The sequence below is a fragment of the Theobroma cacao genome, chromosome 4, assembly GCF_000208745.1.
Source record: "Theobroma cacao cultivar B97-61/B2 chromosome 4, Criollo_cocoa_genome_V2, whole genome shotgun sequence".
Classification (NCBI taxonomy): domain Eukaryota; kingdom Viridiplantae; phylum Streptophyta; class Magnoliopsida; order Malvales; family Malvaceae; genus Theobroma; species Theobroma cacao.
Genome location: NC_030853.1, coordinates 13983230 through 13995693, shown reverse-complemented (window position 1 = coordinate 13995693; position 12464 = coordinate 13983230). Strand labels below are relative to the sequence as shown.

Genomic DNA, 12464 nt, shown 5'->3' with positions numbered 1-12464 from the left:
CTAGAGTGGGTAAGTAAATATTTAAATATTTTGGTGGCACCTTGGTGAAGTGTAACTTTGATATTTTGATTGTACACATGTAAAGGAGGAAAGATAAAAGGAATTGGAATTTAAGAAATGTTGGAAGGACCCAATTGTAAAGGATGAAGGTCACATGGTAAATAAGGAAAAGTTTGAAGACTCATTTGCAATTTCAATATTTGAAGTTGAAAATGGGAATTTCCTAACTAAAGAAGGCTAGAATATGAGGAATATGAGATATACATGTGGAAGTTACTATTACATGCAAACTATGGTGTGCAAAAAGAAAAAGTTAGTGGGGGATATGTGGGACCCCGACCATGTGAAGTAAAAGAAAGAATAAGACTAAAATTTATTTGCATGTAATGTGATTGGTGTAATGGTGGTCTAATGAAGAAAGAAGAAAGTGAGTTGCATGTGACTTGAATGGGACAATGAGTGACTAAATAAAACATGAGATAAAAGTGGTGCATGGAATAAAAAAATGAAAAAAAAGAATGGAAAGTCAAGGTGGTAGGTGGAAAGGTTGCTAAGCCTTTTGCCTTGCAATTTTATCACATAAAATAAAAGAAAAAATACAAAAAAGTCATCAAACTTTGGGCAATCCGCCTATGCAAGAAAAGTAAAGAAAAAAGAAAAGAAAATAATTGAAAAGAATGTGGCTTTGGGCAATCTGCCCATATGTGGGCAAAGATGAAAAAGTGAAGCCATTTTCAAGGCTTTGGCCTTGAGAAGTCCGCCCATAACCAAGAAGAAAAGAGAAAGGAGAAGAAAGGAAGAAGAAAAGAGAAAGGAGAAGAAAGAAAAAAAAAAGAGAGAGAAAGGAAGGAAGGTTCGGCTTGGAGAAGTTAAAAAAAATCGAGAGGTTTTTCCTCCCACCCACACGCCATTGTTGAAATTTAAAAGAGTCTAGTAGTTTGGCTTAAAGATTTCAAGGTAAAGAAGGTAAAAATTGTTAGTTTGATTGAATGCATGCTTTTTGAACCAATTTTAATGTGTGAAAATATTTGTGGTAGCAAAAGAATACCGTGTGGATGCCAAGGAAAGCATGCATGTTGGTGATTCATAAAGAATGTGAAATTACACTACCAAAGAGCTTGAGATTTCTTGGTTTAGATCAAGATAAATTATTGAGGAAAGGTAAGATAAATTATGGCCTTATCCTTGATTGTTTATGTAATATGATTATGGGTTAGGAAGAATGCCTATATTGGTTGTGAGATTTGATGTTGTGAAAATGTAATGTTTAAAGAAAGTAAAAGATAAGGATTATGCATGCAAAGATTTAAGACTTCTTTGGTAAAATTGCTGCCATATATGATTGTGTGTGAGCATGAGATTAACTATGAAATAAGGTTAAGGATTTTTTGATTGAAGTGCTGTCCGTATATGTGTGGAATTAAAGATACTGAATCTGAATTGTTGCTAGGAAGCTTAAGTAATGAAAATTGCCGTGGTGGCATGCTAGATGAGGTAACGGGTGACTGGCAAGTAGAATTAGCTAGATACGCATCCGAGTCAATAGCAATGTAGTATCCTACTATTGTAAGGTGAGTAGAGGGTGTCGATTTCCAAATTTCCATACTATATATATAGATATATTGCTATACAATTAATAGATGTGTTGATTTACTTTAAATGCAATTTGTGGATAGAATGAGCTGGTAGATAACCTAGGAAATTGTGAATGCCAAAGTATTTGAAGTTGTTTTGACCTTATACACATATAAGTTATATACGTAAAAGATTTTAAAACTAGAAAACAAGCTTTTCAATACGATTTATGTCAAAATGTGCCTTATTGATTGTGTAATGTGCATTCATGAATGAATTTCATATTCACCATGCTGATTTGACATCTAAACCTCATGCAAAGGGTTTTACCTTGCAAAGTTTTACAAAAGAGGGTTTTAGTATGTTACCATGATTGGTATTTTGAAAATGATTTGAAATGATCTTTTGAGAACCCAATTGGCTTTTAAGTTGTTTTACTAAACCGGGAGATTTGAGAATAGGTCGAATGTCACATCGGGAGAGTGTGACCCTTGTGCACAAGTGAGCTCTAACTAGATAACTTTTGGTTTGTCGACAGGCTGTTACACGTGGCTAGAGCCATGGTCTGTGATTATACGTGGCAAGGCCACAAGTTGTGATATGTGGATAGGCTATAAATGATATTTGCAGTTGTGATCGCTTGATTTCTCCGATGTCAGCCAACATCATTGAGACTACCATGGCTGTGGGATCCAGTGGAGTGAAGCTTATTGGCTCCATTAGTTTTTGATAATAATAAAACATTCCCATTCATTTGTGTCTAATATCTTTACTTGAGTGTGCAAGAAAATTAATATATGAAATTAATCATTTAACTCCTCAAAGAGTATATCAAAAGAGAAAGAGGGATAAAAATAACAAGAAGCAAGTGTCTAACAAGGAGGAAGCTTATTGGTGAAACAAGGAAGAACGTTGGTTGACCAAGATTCAAAATTAGAGAAATGGCGGGCTGAAAAGTTTGAGAAACAGAACCAACTTAGTCGATCAAGCTAGTCGACTAAGTGCTCTCTACCAAGATCTGCAAACCAGAAACAGAATTAACTTAGTCAACCAAGTCAGTCGACTAAGAGCTCTCTGTCTGCAATTTGAACCAGAGTACTACAAGACAGATTAACAGTTAGGACTCATCCTCAACTGTTTCCAACGGCCATAAACTGTCAAACTGCCATCAGAGTTACATCTTCAAGTACAAAAAGGTCTTCCAACAATTGGAAACAAGTTCTTAGAAGTTTTGGAGGAGATTTGAGCCATATAGAGCTAAAAAAACCAGAAAATCTTCTTTACACCTTGCTGCACTTAAACGCCCATCTCTTGTATTTGTACTTTACACTCAACCTTATACCATTTAGATCAACTTGTGATCATAGGCAATTTCTTTTACTTCTCTTTATATTCTTAGAGTGAGGGAGTCACTCTAAGTGTTTGTTTCAAGCTAAGATTGCTTGATTGAGTGTATAGGTTCTGACTTAGCCTTGAAAAGTTAGTTATTGGGTTTTGGTTGATCTTGTGAAAAACCATTGTTGTAGGTTATGGTTGAGCCTTTGAAAAACCACTTTGGGTTTTGGTTGAGCCCGTGAAAAACCATTGTGAAAGGTTATGGTTGAGCCTTTGAAAAACCACTTTGGGTTTTAGTTGATCTCGGTAAAAACAATTGTGAAAGGTTTTGGCTAAACCTGGTAAAAGCCATTGTAAAGCTTGGTGAAAGCTTGTGAATTTCACCAGTTCATAATGGATTTGTTGGGAAAATTCTTGGTTAAATAATCAAGGTAGTGGGTGTAGGTTTTAGACCGAACCACTCTAAATTGTTGTGCATCTTATACTCTATTTTTATTTTCTTAAGTTCTGAAAATTAGTTTCCAATATTGTTAAGGGCCGAATTATGCTATTCACCCCCCCTCTAGCACATATTATCGGGACCAACAGAGCTGTTCGATGTTATTACATGGAAGTGGGTACATGAGTTCTTATTTCTATTACCTACTCGAGAGTGATATCTTTTTGGGTTCTCTATATGTATTCTTTTGCATGGTGAAAACTATAAGATTTTTTGCAGCTCTCCTATTTATACTATGATGTTGGATTTAACTCTTCGCGTATGAGGCGATTTACGAATTTGTGTATAAGCTTTGATAATATTTGATTTCTCGGGAGCGTGCGTGGTTATACTGATTTGATTTGGGTAAAGATGTTAAATGATTTCGACGGCAAAAGTCTTTTACTTATACTAGTTTTAATATGTTACTTGAGATGATCATTTTGCATCACCACTTATGGGTTTACATGTAAGGAACAAATACTGCATTTGATTTTAAGTTGTTTACACATATTCATATGTTTGTAATGTTCAAACTTCTCTACTTTATACTTGTTTCCCATCTACACCCTACTCACGTGGTTAATGATCACTAAGTTTGTGAGACTCAGCCCTTTATTTACTTTTGCAGGTAAGTAATCAACTCAAGTGCATCATGCAACACATCGAGACTTGCTGCAACGTAGGTAATGGCATCTTTTAGACTTTTACCTTGAGTCGCTCCACTACCTAGGTGTTGTGTAACATAAAGCTACTAGATTGTATAAAATTATCATTAATCTTTCAGATGTGTAGTTTGTTAAAAACTTTAAGGTTATGTATTGGATGTTAAGTGTGAAGTTGGGACAAGCAAGGATATTGTAACTAGTTGCTATATTTTAATTGCAATCGGTTTTTAGGTTTAAGTAAATGATAGTACTGATGTTACCAGTTAATTCTAATTATCTAGAATCTCAATTAAGGCTGGTTTAGGATTTGGCAAGCTCATTTGCAAGTCTCGAACGTCAGTAACCATCGAGGAATGGTTGTTACAAGTACTTTGGACTGTTCTTCTCAATATTTGGACATTCATATCTAATATGACTAGATTTCTTGCATTCGTAACAAACGACGTGATCATTTTCATAATCATCTTTTGATGTGTCTCTTCTTAGATTTCTTCTTGGTTTTTCTCTCTCGAAAAATCTTATGCTTTCTTGTTTGTTCCTTAAAAATCTATTAAATCTTTTAGTCAATAGTGCTAGCTCTTCATCATCCCTATTTTCACATCATCAAATTCAATATTCTTTTCATTTTCTTCCTCAACTACCTTAAGAGCAATGCTCTTCTCCATTGCTTCTTATCTAATTGCTTAATCTTTTTCTTTCTTATGCCTAAGAGTCATCCCATAAGTGAGCAAAAAACCTAAAAGCTCATCTAACTTAAATACATTCAGATCTTTGGCTTCTTCTATGGCAGTAACCTTTGGTCTCCAAAACTTTGGTAGGTAAGGAAGAATTTTTTTTACCAACTGTGCATTTGGAAATTCTTTGCTTAAAGCTTTAAGTCCTCTTATAATTTTGGTGAACTTTTCAAACATCTCTTTAATATATTCATCATCTTTCATTTGAAGAGTTTACAGTCAAGTATTAACATGCTTATCTTTGATTTTGTCAAGCCCGGCTCTACAATATGTTTATTATGCCATCCCTACAATATGGTAATGTTTAGCATGAAAAACCGTATACCCCTCAAGAACCTCCATTGGCCGAATCTTCCTTGTAGAGTATTGATGATGATTTTGATTTTATTTCAAGTGATTTGGTTAGGAATTAGTGATTTATGGTGTGAGAATCAAACTTGAAAAATTATAGTGTTGATGCACCCACCATGGCCAAATTTTCCAAGAGAAAATGTAAGGATGATTTTGCCATATTTGAAGTTATTTAATTTGTGTTTGATGATTTGGAGTATTGGTAGGAAAAATGGAATTATTTGGAGTTGAATTGGATGTATTGGCCAATTAATCGGGTGATAGATCGAATTAGGCAAATACCGTTTTATTTATGTACACAATTGAATTTGTGTAGAACACCGTGTTTAGACGATAATCCGAACAATTTGCATTCCATTTCATGCATTAGTATAGAGCCTGAATCGGTTTTATAACAATTTAGCACAAATGTAGTAAATGGCTTATAGTGCATTATGTCTAGGTGGTGAGCATTCTGGCAAAAGTAAAGAGATAGTACCCGAGGATCAAGAATCAGAGTACTCAAAATTCGACTCCCGAAATAGTGAGTAACCTTACTATCATCTTAATTATCTAAAGTGGTTTTTATCCGATTTTGTGATTTTATGGAAAATGAGTTTAATGGTAAATATTTGTGTTTTGTAATTAAAATGTGATTTAATGAAATAATTTTATAAAATTGTCTTGAAATGAATTGATGGTTTGAAAATAGAGTAATTGGAGACTGTTTTCATGTGTTGTAAATTCATGGTTTGAATCGAATGACTTATGACAATATTTACATGAATGGCTGAATTGGTATTTGTGTTGAAAATGTATAAACTGTTGTTTGCCTTGATAGGCTGGATAATGATAAAATTGCTGTCAAGCCCGATCTTATAAAATACTTGCCATGTCATTCATATGATTGACAATATGCTTGCATACTTGGAAAGCCCCGAAAGAAAAGTCGTTAAAAGACAACAATGTACCAAATGGTACAATTAAGTTAATTTTAGCCTCGAACTAGATTAAATAGAGAATTTAAAATGAAATTAAGAATATTAAAGTCCTAGAATGGTTTAATATGGTGATTTGGAGTTCGAGGATCAATTTGGAGTCAAACCAGAATTTTCACTGTTCAGGGGTAAAATGGTCATTTGCCACCTAGGGACACAATGGGAACTTTTAGAAAAGATTTTTTTGGCCCCATTTGACTTATTGGAGTATAATTTGAGGGTTTGGCAGTGAAAAAGTTTAATTCTGGTGATTTCTAGAGTGTATGGGCAAAATCGTAATTTTGCCACTCGCAAACAAAATTTTAGATTTTGAGAGAATTTAGATCAAATTTGACAAATTGGAGAATGGTATGAGTATAAGGGATGAAAAATATGTCTATGGGCAATTTTTCAGTTATTGGGGTAAAAATGTAATTTTTGACTTTTACGAGGGCAAAAGTGTAAATTTCAAAAAAATTACTCCACCAAGACTTTGGATACGTCTGAGAATTTTATCTAAGCTATGGATATGTGGGACAAGTGTATGGTGAAAATTTGGAAACAAATGGATGGCTAGAATTTAAGGAATTAATAAAACAAAAAAAATAAATAAAATAATATTATATTATTTTAGCCTTTAAAAAGGTCAAAATTTCCAGAATTTTCATCTTCTTCAAGCCGTCCAAACCAGGAGAGAAAAGGGGGAAAAGAAATAAGAGCCCTAGCTGAAAATTTTGGGGAAAATCAAGAGAAATCAAGAAATCAAACATTAAAAAGGTAAATTTCATTGATTTTTCTTGTGATTTTCACTACCCATGCATTTTTTCTCATTTCCATGCAAAATTAGAAAATGGGTATGGACACCCATGCTGGCCAAATATTCATGGATGAGTTTTGAGCTTGAGTTTTGGTTGATTTTAGTTGAATTAAGTGATTTTAGTTAGGTTATATTGAAATATAGCAAAAATAAGCTAGAGATGTAATTTTCTCCCATTGAAACCCATTATGCCAAATTTTCTAGGGGAATATTGGCTACTGATCTTGATGTTTATTTGAGGAATTATGATGAATAATGATGAATTATGAGCCTAGAAAAATAATGGAAATTTTCGGAGCAAAAATAAGAAATTTTTACCCACTAGGGGTATTTTCGTAATTTGTTATCGGGACTGATAATTTGCACCACACTGAGGGACATTAAGTCAATTTGGGTGCAATTGAGGTATAGAAACTGAAAAAAATTAATTTGGAGTTTAAACGGACGCGTATATCGATTTATCGGGTAAAAGACCGAAATAGGCTAACACCGCATTTAGGCAAAAATTTAGACATTTTTGCATTCCATATCAAGCATTAGTAGTCTAAATTAGTTTAATTTCAATTTAGTACCAATGTGGTGAATTTCTCGATTTTGTACTGTGTCAAGGTGGTGAGTCCTCCGATAAAGGCAAGGGAATTGCACCCGAGGACCAGTAGTCTGAGTATTTCGAAAATCCCCACTCTAGACACGGTGAGTAACCTTACCATCATTTTAATTATCTAAAGTATGTTTTTATTCGGTTTTGGTGAATTTTATGAAAATGAGTTCAAATGGTAAATTTTTATGTTTTGTAAACAAAATGAGTTTAAATGAAAATATTTTATAAATTGTCTTGAAACGAAATAACGATTTTGAAAATAAAGTAATTGGAGACCACTGATATGTAGTAAATTTAAAATTGAATTAATGGCTTATGTTATTGTATTGGCATGACTGGCTAGGCTGTGTTTTTTATGAATTGTATGAATTGCTTTATTTTACCTTTGCAGGCTGGCTAGTATTAGCCCTGTCATGCTGTCAAAATTTTATTGTATGGTGGGTTTGACCTGCTGCAGTGGGCTGGGTTCTGTGGACTAGCCTATTAGAGGGGCACGGAATCCTGTTATATTTTTACCTCAGTTGGAGAGGCGAGTAGGATAACTCCTGAGGTATAACTTTTATAGTTCACTCCACGCCAAACCACCACGTGAAGGGGAACTCGACCAACGCCAAGGAATGACTATGTTTTCAAAATAAAACATGACTTTCTAATAGCCTTGGCGGACTCAGTTGGGATAGCCCTCGGCTAAGGTATCCCAGATAATTGAGTATGATAATAATTTTTGGCATGAGCCAAGTTTTTTAAGAAATTCATAAGCCATACTGATTACTTGCTTTAAATAAATTGATTTCATTTGGTTGAAATAAGTTGAAAGATGATAAATTACAGTTTGATGAAATGTTTTAATAGTCTCCTTTTACTCAACTTTAGATATTTTGAGTGATGTTTGTTTACTCACTGGGATTTTATAATCTCACCACCCTCCTTTCCACCCATTTCAGGCTCAGAATAGATTGTAGATAACTGATATCGGCGAGGATTACAGTTGAACTTGCCACATCCAAAAACTGTAGGTTCATTTCTTTTGATACTTTTGGTCATTAGTGGACCCACGTGTCACTGTAAATTAAATTCTATACTTTGGTTATCTGTATTATGATATGTAGGAATTTATTTTGCTTTTATGCTGTAAAAATTATTTATGCAATGTTCTTAAAATATTGTTTTATGTGAAAATTGAATATTTTATTTAATACTTTTATTTTATTCTAACAGTCATAATTACATTTTAAACGAATGTTTTAGACATCAAAATTATTTTTGATTATGAAATATGTGTTTTCCACTTACATACTATATTTTTAACTGATTTTGAGATTTTTGGGATAAATGACCAAAATACCCCTGTGAGACAAAAATTATTATTTTATTTGTTTAAGTTGGAAACGGTTTAAAATCTTTTAGAATGTGGTATTTGGCAACAGTTACCCACAGGGGAAATGAGAAGCTGATATTAAAACCTTGCGGGGTTCCGATTGACATTCCCGGTAATGAATGTCGATCGAGACGGCGCGGCTGTTGTCATGGGCTCGATGGGAGTTCCGGGTCGTGACAATTTCCATGTCATGCTGTTAAATTTTATTGAATTGGTGGGTTATTGATTAGTCGCTGCAGTGGACGGGTTCCTTGGACCAGCCTATTAGAAGGGGCACGATAACCCTATTATATTCATACCTCAGTATGAGAGGCGTGGATGGATAACTCCTGAGGTTAACACTTTAGAGTTCACTTCACTCCAAACCACCACGTGAGGGTGAACTCAGGCAACGCCAAGGAATGGCTATGTTTTCAAAATAAAAACATGATTTATGCGTACATAACTCTTTAAAAGCCTTGGAGGACTCAGTTGGGATAGCCTTCGGCAAAGGTATCCCTGATAACTGAGTATGAGAATGATTTTGGCACGAGCCAAAGTTTTAAGAAATTCATAAGCCATGTTGATTACTCGATTTATATGAATTTATTTTATTTGGTTGAAATGAGTTAAAAGGTGATGAATTACAATATGTTAAACTATTTTATCTGTCTCCATTTACTCAACTTTAGATATATTAGATGGTATTTGTTTACTCACTAGGATTATATAATCTCACCACCCTCCTTTCCACCCATTTTAGGCTCAAGATAGTTGGTAGATAGCTCATTTCATTGAGGGCTACAGTTGGACTTGCATCCTCAAAAACTGTAGGTTCATAGCCTTCATTACTTTTGGTCGTTCGTGGGCATACTTGTCATTGTAAATTAAATCTTATGCTTTGGTTATCTGTATTACAATATGTATATATTTTTTTAGCTTTTACGCTACAAAAATTATTTACCGGTAACTCTATAAATATTGTTTTATAAGAAAATAGAATATTTTATTGAATATTTTTATTATATTCAAATAGTTATAGTTTCACTTTAAATGAATGTTTTAGACATCTAAACTTATTTTTGATTATGAAATATGTGTTTTCCACTCGCATACTACATTTTTAGCTAGTTTCGAGACTTTTGAGGAAAAATGACCAAAATGCCCATGTGAGTGAAAAGTTATTTTTCTATTGTTTTGATTTGGAAATAATGTCTCAAAACATGATACTTAACAACTGTTGCTCACAAGGGAGGTGTGAAAACTGATATTAAAGCCTTGCGGAGTTTCGGTTGACTTTCCGGGTAATGAGTGTTGATCAGGACACTACGACGGCTGTCATGGGCTCGAGGGAAGTACCGGGTCATGATAGATTCTTTTACTTGATTGATCCCTTCATAACAAATTTCTAAAGTATCCTATGTCTCTTTTACAAAAGAGCACATAGCTACCCTATTAAATTCACTCTCATTAAGAGCATAAAAAATGGCTACTATAGCTTTGTAATTCAGTTGCATCAACTTTTTATCCTTATCATCCCATTCAACTCTTTTTTTAACATGTTTCACACTGTCAACAATTTTGCTAGGAGTGTGCGGTTCATCAACAATAATATCCCAAAGATCTAGATCAATTGATTGTATAAAGTTTTCAAACCTCATTCTCCAAAACGGATAGTTCTCCTTTTTTAACAAAGGAGGTTGCATCATAGATTCTCCTTCTCTAATGAAGCTTGAGGATGTGAAGCCTCGACCTTTATAACCCGTAACTAGAAGTAGATGCGATAACATGGACCAAAGGTAATTTTGTCATTTCTCATGGTGAGCTCCTAGAAGTAGCTTTCTAATGTTATTAAGGCTTAAGTAGGCCTAAGGAATAGATGAATGATGGTAAAATGAATGAAGAAGATAGAAATATTGATAATTTCCATAGTAAGGGCAAAATGGTCATTTTTGATCTCGAGTTTAAATTTTTACGTTTTCATGAACTCGAGTATTTCTAGACTATTATAGACTTTGTCTCAGTGTCAAAGAAGTAAAACGATTGTATAAAGGTAAGGGGAAGACAAAGTGACCTTGTTAAGGGCATTTCGGTAATTTATATGAGAATTGGATAAATTTTAGGCATAAATATCTAACTCTCCAGTAGTTTCTTCTCATTTTTCCAACAGCTCTTCTTATTCCTTCCATCATTCTCATGTTTTCTCACCTTTCATGGAAGCTTGCTTTGAAACCTCTATAATTTTTTTGAAGTTAACCCCAATTTTCATGCTTTTATGCACCTTTTCACAAAGTCCTTTATGCCCTTTTACTCTTTCACCTTGAAAACCCTCAAAAGTCTTATTTTGATACTTTCTCTCACTAGTTAGGTGTTTAGAGAGAGAAAAAGAGACTTCTTATACTAGCTTGAGGACTTTTGAGAAGAAGTTCAATTACATAGCTACTAAGGTGAGTAATGAAATTGAGTTGATTATTAAGTTGTTGAGAATAGCTAGTGGTTAGATTTGTGAGTGTTTTGTAGTTGAGGTAGTTTATTCATTTTAGTGTGACTATAATAGTGAAAATAGATAGCCACTTAATGGTAGTTGGAAGCTAGCTAGGAATAACTAGTAGAACATGATTTAGGAGATAGCTTTTAGAATTATGGTTATGTGAATTGAGTTGATTTGTGATGCTATAGTGTGTGATCGGTTCCAACGAGACTCCACATCCCCATTCAGACCATTAGTGGAAGTTGGAGTTGATTTAAGAATCAACGAGGATTGTTGAGTGAACTTCCATTAAAAATGTTTTGGAATAAATGATATGTGCTTGATTGAACCACTTGAAATATTTGATTGGTTTTTCTTTAAAATTGCATGGGAACAAGCCCTTGATGAAACGTTGTATGTTGTGAATGTGTAATATGATGAATCTTTGTGTTCCTATATTATGTGGATATATATATGTTGTGTATGGATAGTTAATTTTGTGTAATAAATATAGCCGTGCATGTGCGTGATGTGGGGGAGCACATGCCGGTGGTGATAGGTGGGGAAGTATGGATGATGATATTGCCTGTGCGCGATGTGGGGTTTCACATAATAGCATTAGTTGTGCGCGATGTGGGGGTGAACACGATGACTCCAGCTATGTACGCGATGTGAGGGTTGCACATGAGCTGGGTGAGGCGGTAGTGGTATTCGTGTTTATATATGTATATATATATATATACACTTATGTAATAGAAAGTTTATGAATATGGTATATGGTTGTAATATATGTGGAATCCTGCATGTTGAACCTTGGATATTACTAAGTATTTTCAAATTAATTTTTTTTATTTGTAGCAACATGGCCTTTTCTTGATGTAGAAAGAAATTTCTTCTTGGTGTTCTGTTTCTCACTGCAGCGAGAAACTCTCGGGTTGGGAGGTTGGCTGTAGTCCTGTAACTCGCTGGAGCCAGAATACATTCTCGTTACAGCGAGATACCTACAGGTGGTTTTGCTGCAGCGAGAGCGAGAAACTCTCTGGGGGTTTGAGATTTTTGTCCGAATTTCGCTGTAGCAGAAATTCATTAGTGAGAATGCCTTTCTGCTGTAGCGAGAATCCC

General features: G+C 34.3%; 1 long non-coding RNA gene across 1 annotated transcript; it reads left to right on the top strand.

Annotated features, from left to right (window-relative positions):
* LOC108661738 lies at positions 864-4157 on the top strand. The gene is made up of 3 exons (XR_001927515.1): positions 864-957; positions 1038-1161; positions 4020-4157. It is a non-coding gene; the product is annotated as an uncharacterized LOC108661738 (long non-coding RNA).